Below are 11272 nucleotides of genomic sequence, written 5' to 3' on the forward strand. Positions count from 1 at the left end.
TCAGTACTCTACTGGAGTATCAGGGGAAGTTTTGTGTTTGGGCTCTGCAAGGGGAGTTGAATCGACAGCCAACCTGACTCAGAGCTAAGACTGCTTGCCACTGAGCCATGTCTGGTGAAACAGCCATAGTGGATTCACATGGGAATTGCGCATGTATCAAAAGCCTAGGGATTTTACTAAGAAATATTAGATTTAACGACATTGATGCAATGGGAAAAGGACAGCATAAAGGTTAGACAGGCACAATGGCTCTTTCTTACCATTCGGTGAGCATGTGAAGGGTTGTGGAAAACTAGTATCTACAAATAAAAGGTATCAGTGAGGTACTGAAGATATTAAATGCTTAAACAAGTTTAGTTGCTGGGGTCAGACCGAGTACTGGGATTTGGTGTGCTTTATCATCTGTATTTTGTACGAAGTCTTAAGTATTTGACAAGAACTGCAAAGACAGGCTTCGTTAGCTATTATTATGTGCTTACCAGTGACACTGCTGGACAATACAGGAACTACAGTAGAATCTGAGAGCAAAAACTACCACTTTATGCTTTTACAGTATTTGCATTCCACCTGCTAGCTGCCTCCCTTGACTCTGTTTATTTTCTGTCTCAATGCTTGTTCTAATCAAGGATTGGATGTAAACTATCTATTATCTTCCACTCTAAGATATTGATTCATCATTTCAAATATTTTTCATTTTATTTGCAAGCTTGCACTTACTTTTGCAACAGTTTCCTGCTAGGCCTGAGGTGGTGCAAGAGAGCACATATGGGAATTGATGGAGGGTGGGTATTGAAGTGACCGTGAAGGAACATTTAAGAATTATGTAGCATTTATGGCACTAAACAGGACATTTACAGGACAGCATTATCGAATGCAGTAACAAACTGAAATATAAGAACAAAATGAATAATGCAACTGAATTCCTTGACAAAACCCTATAGGAACAGAAGAACAAAGGAACTGGAGTAGGCCATTCAGCCCGTCAAGCCTGTCCCGCTATTCAGTGAGATTATGGCTGATCTGTTACCTAACTTCATATACCTGTCCTTGGCTCATATCCCTAAATATCTCAGATTTAAAATGGATCTGCATGAACTGCCATGCATTGGGTAGCTATAGAGAAGAAATTTTGACTAGATGGGGAGTCCAAGACGAGCAGTTATCAATATAAGATACTTACCAATTAATTTAATCAGGAAACCGGGAGAAGCATCTTTTTTTCCCCTCAGGTTGTTTAGAGCACGGAGCTTTTCACCAAGTAGAGTAGTTAAGGCAAACAGTATTGAAATATTGAAGGTGATGTTAAATAAGTACTTGAGGATTGGGTGAAATGAGGACCCTGCTGCAAGGCATAAGGAGAGGAATTTGAGGGCATGAGGGTCGTTTGGTGGCTCAGTGATTAGCACTGCTGCCTCACAGCGCCAGGGACAAACGCATAGTTTGCAACTAAGAACATTGCAGCCTTGCTAATTGAAGAAGATTAATAATAAATAAGACAGAAGATTTTATTTGCATTGGGCTTATATAGTTTCCATGTGACAGATAACCTAATTCTACATTTCCAACAAATGATGGACATGGGTTTGATTCCACCCTCGGGCGACTGTCTGTGTGGAGTTTGCACATTCTCCCTGTGTCTGCTTGGGTTTTCTCTGGGTGCTCCGGTTTCCTCCTACAGTCTAAAGATGTGTGGGATGGGTGGGTTAGCCATTAGAAATGCAAGGTTGCAAGGATGGGGTGGGTCTGGGTGGGATGCTCTTTGAAGGACCGGTGTGGACTTGATGAGCCAAACGGCCTGCTTCCACCGCAGGGATTCTATGATGCTATGACGGGATGAGAAAGAGAAGATTTTGGGGTGATAAAATCAGCAGGTGTAAGAGCAAGTGATTGAGCTCATCAGAGCAGCAGCTAAACCCCATCAGGAGCCTGGACTATTTGAAGAGACTGTCATAAGTAATGTCTGCAAAGCAGACAGCTGATAGGTTAATAGATAAGTTGTTGTCAATGCTTTAAAACAGCATTGAGGAAAGGTTAGAGTTACAGCTTCTTCTGTTTTTAAAAAAACTTCTAACTGGGCTTAAATTTAAGATAAGAGTATTTTTATTAAAGGTAGGGCAGGAGAGCTCAATCCCATGTATTGCATGGCCTCGAGTTTGTGAAAAGTTTAAAATGCTCCTGGCAGTCTGAAATAGCACATTTCTTGGAAGTAACACCCAGTTTGATCAGTTTTAACACCCAATATTGGAGCTTGAGGCTGGCTGGAAGCATAACAGTGTATTGTGAGGCTGAGAGATATGCTGTCAGAGGGAGGGAGGCAGGTAGTGAGCAAAGCCCCAGAGTGCATCTGTGTTTTCCATTTTGAAAAATGGTGAGAGAGAGTGACAGTTCATCTGGGAAGTGGAGGGCCGGGGGTGGGTGAAAGAGTAAAAGAGGGGAGGAGCAATAGTGGGAGTTCACTCCATAGTGAAGGGTATGAACAGGTGTCTCTGTGGCACTGACAAGACTCCAGGATGGTATAACAAGGTGTAGAGCTGGATGAACACAGCAGGCCAAGCAGCATCATAGGAGCAGGAAGACTGACGTTTCGGCCTTCATCAGAGGGTCTAGGCCCGAAACGTCAGCCTTCCTGCTCCTATGATGCTGCTTGGCCTGCTGTGTTCATCCAGCTCTACACCTTGTTATCTCAGATTCTCCAACATCTGCAGTTCCTACTATCCAGGATGGTATGTTGCCTCCCTGGGGCCAGGGTCAAGGATGTCACTGCTGCAGGGCATTCTGAAGGTGGTACAGGTTCACATAGACGCCAACAACCTCGGTAGAAAAAGCAAATGAGGTCCCGGAACCTGGGGGTTGCTCATGCAGTTTGCCAGGGGGACAGGATACAGAGTGTTGGTATAATCGGGAGTGATGTGCAGACAAGTACAGAAAAAGATCCAAGTCAGCCTGGAGGGCGGAGAGTGTATAGTCAAGTTAAGGCACAAGGCACAATTGATTAATACATAGCAATACAATATGATTGCAGTTGTGGAGATTGAAGGGGGATGGGAGCACCAGAACCGTCGGCTCAATATTCCCTGACATAGACTCTTCAGGAGAGATGGGGGAGGGGTAATAAAAGAGGAGATGATATCACAATATTGATCAAGCAGTCAATCATCGCAGTGAGGAGGGACCATATCTTCGAAGGTTCCTCAAATGAGGCCATATGGCTAGAAAGTAAAAGCAAAAAGGGAGCACTCACATTGCTACGAGTGTAGTATATACTCCCAAACAGTCTGGCAGAGTTAGAAAGGCAGATATGTAGGCAAGTCTTGGAAATATTAACTGGGATAGACTAAGAGTGAAAGGCTTAGAGGAAGCTGAATTCTTAAAATGTATCCCAGAGCTTGATCAGCCAACCCATAGAAAGCCCTACAAGAAAGGGGGCAGTGCTGAGCCTAATTTTAGCAAACAAAGCCAAACAAGTGGTAGATGTGACTGGACGTCTGTGTCCAGTGCCGTAACCCAGGTTTGGTGGCGGGCCCCTAGCTGTTTGTTGTGTACATCAACAGGCTGGTCATGAATGCAGGAGGAATGATCAGTAAGTTCACATCAAAATTGGTGGTGTGGTAAATAGTGAGGAGGAAAACCTTAGACTATAGGATGATATTGATGAGCCAGCAGATGAACAGAACAGTGGCAAATGGAATATAATCCTGAAGAGTGTGAGGCAAAGCAATTTGGGAGGGCTAACAAAGCAGGGGAGTACACATTGAATAGTAGGACCCTAGGCGATACAGAGAATGAGAGGATCCTTTATATCAACAGATCCTTGAAGGCAGCAAGACATGTAAGATGGGGTGTTTGCTTTTCTTAATTGAAATATTGAATATTAGAGCAGGGATGTTATGATGAAGTTATATATAGTGTTATTTAGGCCATAGCTGGAGTATTGTATGCAATTCTGATCGCAACACCATAGGAAGACCATAGGACATAAGGAGCAGAAATTAGGCCATTCGACCCATCAAGCCTGCTCCAACATTCAATCATGGCTGATGAGTTTCTCAACCCCATTCTCCTGCTTTCTCCCCATAACCCTTTATCCCCTTGACAATCAAAAACCTATCTAACTCTGTCTTAAGTATGTAATGACCTGGCCTCCTCAGTCTTCTGTGGCAGTGAATTCCACAGATTCACCACTCTCTGGCTGAAGAAGTTTTTCCTATCTCCGTTCTAAAGGATCTTCCCTTCACTTTAAATCTGTGCCCTTGGGTCCTGTGAATGGAAGCGTCTTCCCAACATGCACTCTGCCCAGGCCCTTCAGTATTCTGTAAGTTTCAATTAGATCCCCACTCATCCTTCTAAAATCCATCAAATATAGATCCAGAGTCCTCAAACGTTCCTCGTATGTTAAGCCTTTTTTTCCTGGGATCATTCTCATGAACGTCCTCTGGACCTTCAGAGCCAACATTTCATTCCTGAGGTATGGGGCTTAAAATTGCCCACAATATTCTAAATGCAGTCTGATCAGAGCTATATAGATCCTCAGAAGAACATCCCTGCTTTTACTTTCTAGTCCTCTCAGAAGGATGAGAGCGCAGAGAAGATTCAGCAGGATGTTGCTGGGCCTAGAGTGATTCAGCGAGGAAGAGAGATTAGACACATTGGGATTGTTTTACTTGGAGCAGAGAAAGCTGAGAGAGGATCAAAATGATAAGAGTCAGAGATAGGAAGAAACTTTTCCCCATAGGAGAGGGATCAGTAACCAGGGGCACAGATTTAGGGAATGGAACAGGAAGTTTCGGGGGGATTTGAGGAAAACTGAGGATAGGTGCATGTAGAATTCATTGTCAGAAAGGGTGGCTGAGGCAGAAACCCTCCTAACATTTCAGAAACATTTAGACAAAAGCTTGAAATGCTGCAGCATAGAAGGCAAGTGCTGGACATGGGATTAGAATAGGTGGATAGATGCTTGATGACCAGCGTGGATATCGTGGACCACAGGGCCTCTGTCCATGCTGTAAAACTCTCTGACTCTGTACGAGGAAAAAGGGACAGGAGAATATGTTGATGGGATCAGATGAAGTAAGATGGGAGAATACTTGTGCAGACCTATGTTTATGCTACATTTTCTTTGCAGTCTTGTGTATAGCCTTAACACATACAGATCAGGAAGAGCAGAGCTCTGAAAGAACTTGTCTCAAATGCAGGGTGCTGCAGTTGATTTCCATCTTCTTATGTCATTGCAGGATTACTGAATTGCGTGAGCGCTCAGTCAACACTTTCTGGGTGTAATTTATAATCCAGTGTACCACCAAGTCACTACTATTTCAGGGCAATCCACTGCACCACATTATCATCCAAATAAGCCTGATTCTTCTGGGGCATTGATCATGACTGATAGGCACCTACATGAAGTATTAGGGAAGGAGGATAGGGGCATAGCTGTAGAACAGTACCCTGAACAAGATCAGCATCTTCAAAATACAAAACAAATTGATATTAAAGAATGTTATGCCAAATGCAGTAAAGGCTGGTACAACAGGGATACAGCAACCTCTGCTGCAAAATGGTGCTGTCTTCTCACTAACCTCCAACCATTGATTGCAACTTTCAGTGCGGTGGTTTTCCAGAAATCAGCCAACACTGTTTTAAAATTTTTCTAGTGATGTTTACAAAAAATGTTTTAGTTCAGGCTAATCCAAAGCGGGACTGTTATCTGATTATTTGAAAGATTGCTATGAGCCAGGAAGTCATCACGCAGTTTGTCACAACTCCCTATAAAGCTCTGTGTCCCCAAAGCTATACAAGACAGCAACTACCAGACCAGCCAGTTTAACCTCAGGAGTGTGGAAACGTCTAGAAACAACAATTAGGAACAAAATTAATAGTCACAATGACAAATGCAGGTTAATTAAGAAAAGACAGCATGCGTTTCCTAAGGGAATTTCTTGTTTAATTAACTCACTAGGATTCTTTTGAAAAGGCTGCAGAGAGGGCAATAAGGGCAAAATTATAATTCCAGGAATAAAGTGGACATCATCACGTGGAGACAAAATTGCCTGACAGTAAACAGTTGCAGTTCATGGATACTTTCAGGCTGGAGGAAGGTTTATAGTGGAGTTCCCCTGGATCAGGGTGGGGCTTTGCTTTTCTTGTTATATAGTGATGTCTGGATCTTGGTGTATGTAGCATAATTTTGGAATTTGTGGATGATACAAAACCTAGAATCATTGTAAACTGTGAGGAGGAAAGCATAGAACTTTAGAAGTACATTGATGCATTGCTGGAATGGGCAGATAGGTGGTACATGAAGTTCAGTGTGGGAAAACTGTGAGGTGATACATTTTGGCAGGAGGAATATGGAGACACGATATAAAATTAAGAGTATAGTTATGAATCCAGCTGATGGTAATCCATTATCACAGTAAGGCATACAAACATTAGGAACAGGAGTAAGCCAATCAGTTCCTTGAGCCTGCTCCATCATTCAATAAGAGCATGGTTAAGCTGTTGTGACCTCAAATCCACGTTCCTGCCTACTGCTGATCGCTTCAGACTCTTGACTAACAAGGGAGTCAGTCTACTTTTGCCTTAACTATATTCAATGACTGTCCCTCTACTGCTTCCTGGGAGAGAATTCCCAAAGACTCTCAACCCTTTGAGAGAAAAAGAAATCACCTCATCTTTATTTCCAAAGGATATGAAGCGGGGGATCTGGCTGCAAATGTGCATAACTTATTGAAGGTGTGGCCAGGCAAGTTGAGAGCACCATTAAATAATCATGCTTTATTAATAAGGCAAAGAGTACAAGAGTGAAAAGGTTATGTTGAACTGTACAAAACACTAATTTGGAATATTGCGTCCAATTCTGTGCACAAACCTTGGGGAAGATGTAAAGGCGTTGGGGAGAGTTTAGAGAACATTGACAAGAATGTTTCCAAGGGTGAGGAACATAAGTTGAAAGGAGAAGTTGGTACTGTTTTCCTTTTAAAAAAAAAAGCTGAAAAGAGGTCAGATATAGATATTCAACATCCTGAGGGTATTGGACAGAATAGACAGTGAGAAACAGGACTGAAAACAAGAGGCACAAATTTAAAGTCATTGATAAGGCAAAGCAAAATCAACATGGGGAAAATTGTTCTCTGCCAGTGAGTGGTTAGGGTTTGTAATTCACCATTTTGAGAGGTAGGTTCAATTGATGCTTTCAAAAGGGAATTACAGTAATAACGTGCAGCTGGCGGGGAGCAGGCAGGAGAATGGGACTAAACTTTCAAATGTATATGGACTTCCAGAGAGGAATTAGTAGGGTTCCATGAAAGAGGCTGTCAGCAAAAAAATGAAAACTCATGAATTGATTGTATATTAATGACCGGGCTAGAAGATTAGTTAGGCAGTAGGAGACTGCAGTGTCAGAATAGTGAGTATGTGGTCAAACTTGGAAGAAGTGACAACTGATGTTCCACAAAAATCTCTGTTGTGGCTTTAACTATTTACAATACATATTCATTCCTTAGATAATGCAATGCAGTGGCTCCCCAATGACACAAAAGCCAGTGATATTGTAAGTGGTTGAATCAGAAGCATAAAAATACCAAGATATTAAATGATTAAAGAAATAGGCAACAATGACAAGTGAATTTCATGATAAGTAAATGTAAGGTCTTCCATTTTGGAGAGCAGGCACAGCTAAGGTGACCTGACTGGCATTCTTTTGTACTGTAACAATTCTGTGAAATATATGGAAACTCCTTCTACAAGCCATTAGAGAGTCATTAGCTCTGTTTTAATTTGTCATTTATTAGCTGTCGATGTCCTTCCATTAGCTCCGACTGACTGGTAGCTGTTTAATCCTGACATGTTTCGTCAGTTAATCTTTCTTCAATGTTTCTTATTATCTCAGTGATATTAGTTTCACATTTTAAACAAACAGGGCCCCCAGGGAGAATATTCAGTGTTGATGGACTTCCCCTCAATCTGAGCAAGTAATTATAAAATGGCTCATTCATTCAGTCATCATTTGGATTCTGGCAGCTTGTCTGTTGACACTTGGCACTGAGTAAGAGAAAGTTTTGTATGATATTGCAAGCTAACCATAGTGAAAGTGAATTATTAGTTATTGACATGCATAGCACACTTTTGCATGGGTCCATTGAGAGGCCACTTTGCACAGCTGGGCCCCAACAGTATTTTCAGTTAGCATCTATTTCACAGAATCCCTACAGCATGGGAACAGGCCCTTCAGCCCACACTGACCCACCCCCACTAAGCTTCACATCCCTGGACACTATGAGCAATTTAGCACGACTGATCCACCTAACCTGCACAACTTTGGACTGTGGGAGGAAACCCACGCAGACATGGGGAGAATGTGCAAACTCCACACAGACAGTCACCCCGAGGCTGGAATCGAACCCAGGTCCCTGGTCCTGTGAGGCAGCAGTGCTAACTACTGTGCCACCCCAGGTTATTTCCTTGCTCCTGTGCTGTCAGAACCAATGAGAGAATGTGAAGATGGAAGGATCAATAACTAATCAATGGGGACAAAATGATGGGGAAAACAAGGAAAGGAAGAGGGAAAGCAAAGGTAGAGAGAGCTTAGAATCAATTTCAAATGTGTTCTTTAATGTATTCATGAAAAGAGGAAATTAAACAGTGGGGCAACTGTACATGTAAAGGTAGGATAGGGCTAAAATATGTGGTCCTCCCCTCACCCATGTTCCCTTTCAATTTGGTGCTACACTAGTAGAATGAGAGAACCAAGTTTGGCTGGAATATCTCATATTTCATCTCAAATCTCATTTTAATGCAAGCCCTGATTTTATTTTCAATAATAGCTTGCACTCCATCTAAATACAGACGCTTCCGAGAAAGAGCCTAAAGTCAAAGCAAAAGATAGGAGGAAGTGATAGATTTGGAGACATTAAGAGGTCATTGGTTTAAAGAAAGGGAGTGACTGACAGAGTAGAAAATGGAAACAGACCATCGGGAGCATGAAATAAACACACTTTCAAATTTATATGAACTTCTAGAGAGGGATTAGTAGGGTTCCATATAAAAGACTATGAGAAAAAAAATTAAACCCATGAATTGATTGTATATCAATGACCTGGCTAGAAGATTGGTTAGGCAGTAGGAGACTGCAGTGTCAGAATAATGAGTATGTGGTCAAACTTGGAATAAGTAACTAGTGGTGTTGCACAAAGGTCTGTGCTATGGTTTTAACTAGTTACAATGTGTATTCATGACTTAGACAGTACAGTAGTTACCCAGTAACACAAAAACCAGTGGTATTGTAAGTGATCGAGTCAGGAGCGTAAAAATACCAAGACATTGAATAATCAAGGGGATAGGCAAAAATAGCAAATGGATTTCATGATAGGTAAATGTCAGCTCTTCTGTTTTGTTCCAAGACAGGGCAGATCAAAGTATTATTTAAATAGTGAAAGGCTTGGAATAATGGAGATTCAAAGAGATTTAGGGATCAAAAGCAAACCAGAAAGGCTGATGGAGTCTAACTAGAGACTAGAATACAATGGTGAAGAGGATGCTAAAATACATCTATACAAAGCCTCAAACCTGTTCTGGCAATCGTTTACTTTTCTAACTTTGGTTACCACAACTCAGTCTCAGATTTAAAATGAACAATTAAATGGAGAGGAACACTTCGGAGAAAGTAGGACAAAGGAGTATAATCTGGTCACTGTGGGAGTGCTTTCTCTACAAGGATTGCAATGGTTTAAGAAACTAGCTCGTTACTGTCTTCCCAAGGATATTCAGCATTGTTCCAAAAATGCTGAGTTTGCCTATGATGCCCAAATCCCACAGATGGATATAGGAAAAGAGGCTTAACTGAGGAAAATAGTACGGATGTATGTTGGGGCAAGCTGAATAAAATCTTGTAAGTGAGAAGGATAAAACAATGTATTAATAGGGTTAAATGAAGCAGGGTCACATGTGGAGCATGAACAGCAGCTGGAATTGTTGAGGTAACTGTGCTGTATATTCAACATAATTTTAGACAATACACAGTCATGACAAACTTGACAGGGGAAAGTTGCATCTCTCGAGAGGACCAAGTCAGCTGATGCCTCAAAGTATTGTGTCCAGCGCATAATTGGCCATTATACTGTGATGTAAAGCACAGGGCATTTGATTATGACTGCAAATCTGTAAACACCTACCCTCTCCCTGCTGTGATTCTGAACAGACACTGCAGTGCTAGATCACGCATGATGCACAAATACTGTCAATAATTCAAAGATTTAAATATTTTTCACTGCAAGCTGTTTATTTTTGCAGCAGTGGGGAAGGCTTTACAAGTACCAAAGTGTTTGGCAGCGATGAGAATTCCACCATACAGTTCACGAAGTCTGTCAAAATAAAACTGACATGAGAGACCTGAAATAATAATTGAAAATGCTTGAACTACACGGCAGGTTTATCAGTGCTAAGAGGTAACTGGGTTCATGAATTCAAGTTGCACAGCTGGAACGTTAAACATCACTTCTCTTTCAATTGCTGATAATTTGTCTTGAGCTTCCAGGGGATTTTAAAATAAAATTATTAATAAAGCACCTGACCTGATACCGAATAAACATAATCTATAGAATGCCCCAATCCTTAGCTAATTCTCATTGTGTAGAACAGCAAGTACTGAATGCCTGCCCTTTTAAGACCAATGTATAATGAGAGAAACTTGCTTTTCTATCGTGCTATCATGATCTCAAATGCACTGAGTTAAATGAGGCAGATTCAACGTGGATTTCTAAAGGGGTACTCGAAGAGTGCAAATTTGCAGAGCTACAGGGCAAGGACTGAGATGGTGGCAATTTGCTCTCCTGAGAGGCAGCACATACACGATGAGCCAAATAATCTGCTCTGTGCTTTGGCTGCAATATTATACCATCAAATACTAAGGTTTTCAATTTTTAGGTGCTGGTTGAGGGATAAATGTTAGTCAGGACATTAGTAGTTTTTTTTTAAAAAATAGTGTCTTGGGATCTTTTATGTATCATTTTAAAAGCAGTACCTTCCAGACAGTCTTATCTCCAACAATGTATACAGCTTCAGCACTGCACAAAGTTGGGATAATGTTGGCTGGGATATGAACCCAAAACCTTCTGACTCTAAGATAACAAGGTGTAGAGCTAGATGAACACAGCAGGCCAAGCAGCATCAGAGGAGCAGGTAGGCTGATGTTTCGGGCCTAGACCCTTCTTCAGAAACTTTTTCAGACCCTTTTTCTGAAGAAGGGTCTAGGCCCGAAACGTCAGCCTTCCTGCTCCTC

This window comes from Rhincodon typus, chromosome 21 (assembly GCF_021869965.1).
Source record: "Rhincodon typus isolate 14 chromosome 21, sRhiTyp1.1, whole genome shotgun sequence".
NCBI classification, from domain to species: Eukaryota; Metazoa; Chordata; class Chondrichthyes; order Orectolobiformes; family Rhincodontidae; genus Rhincodon; species Rhincodon typus.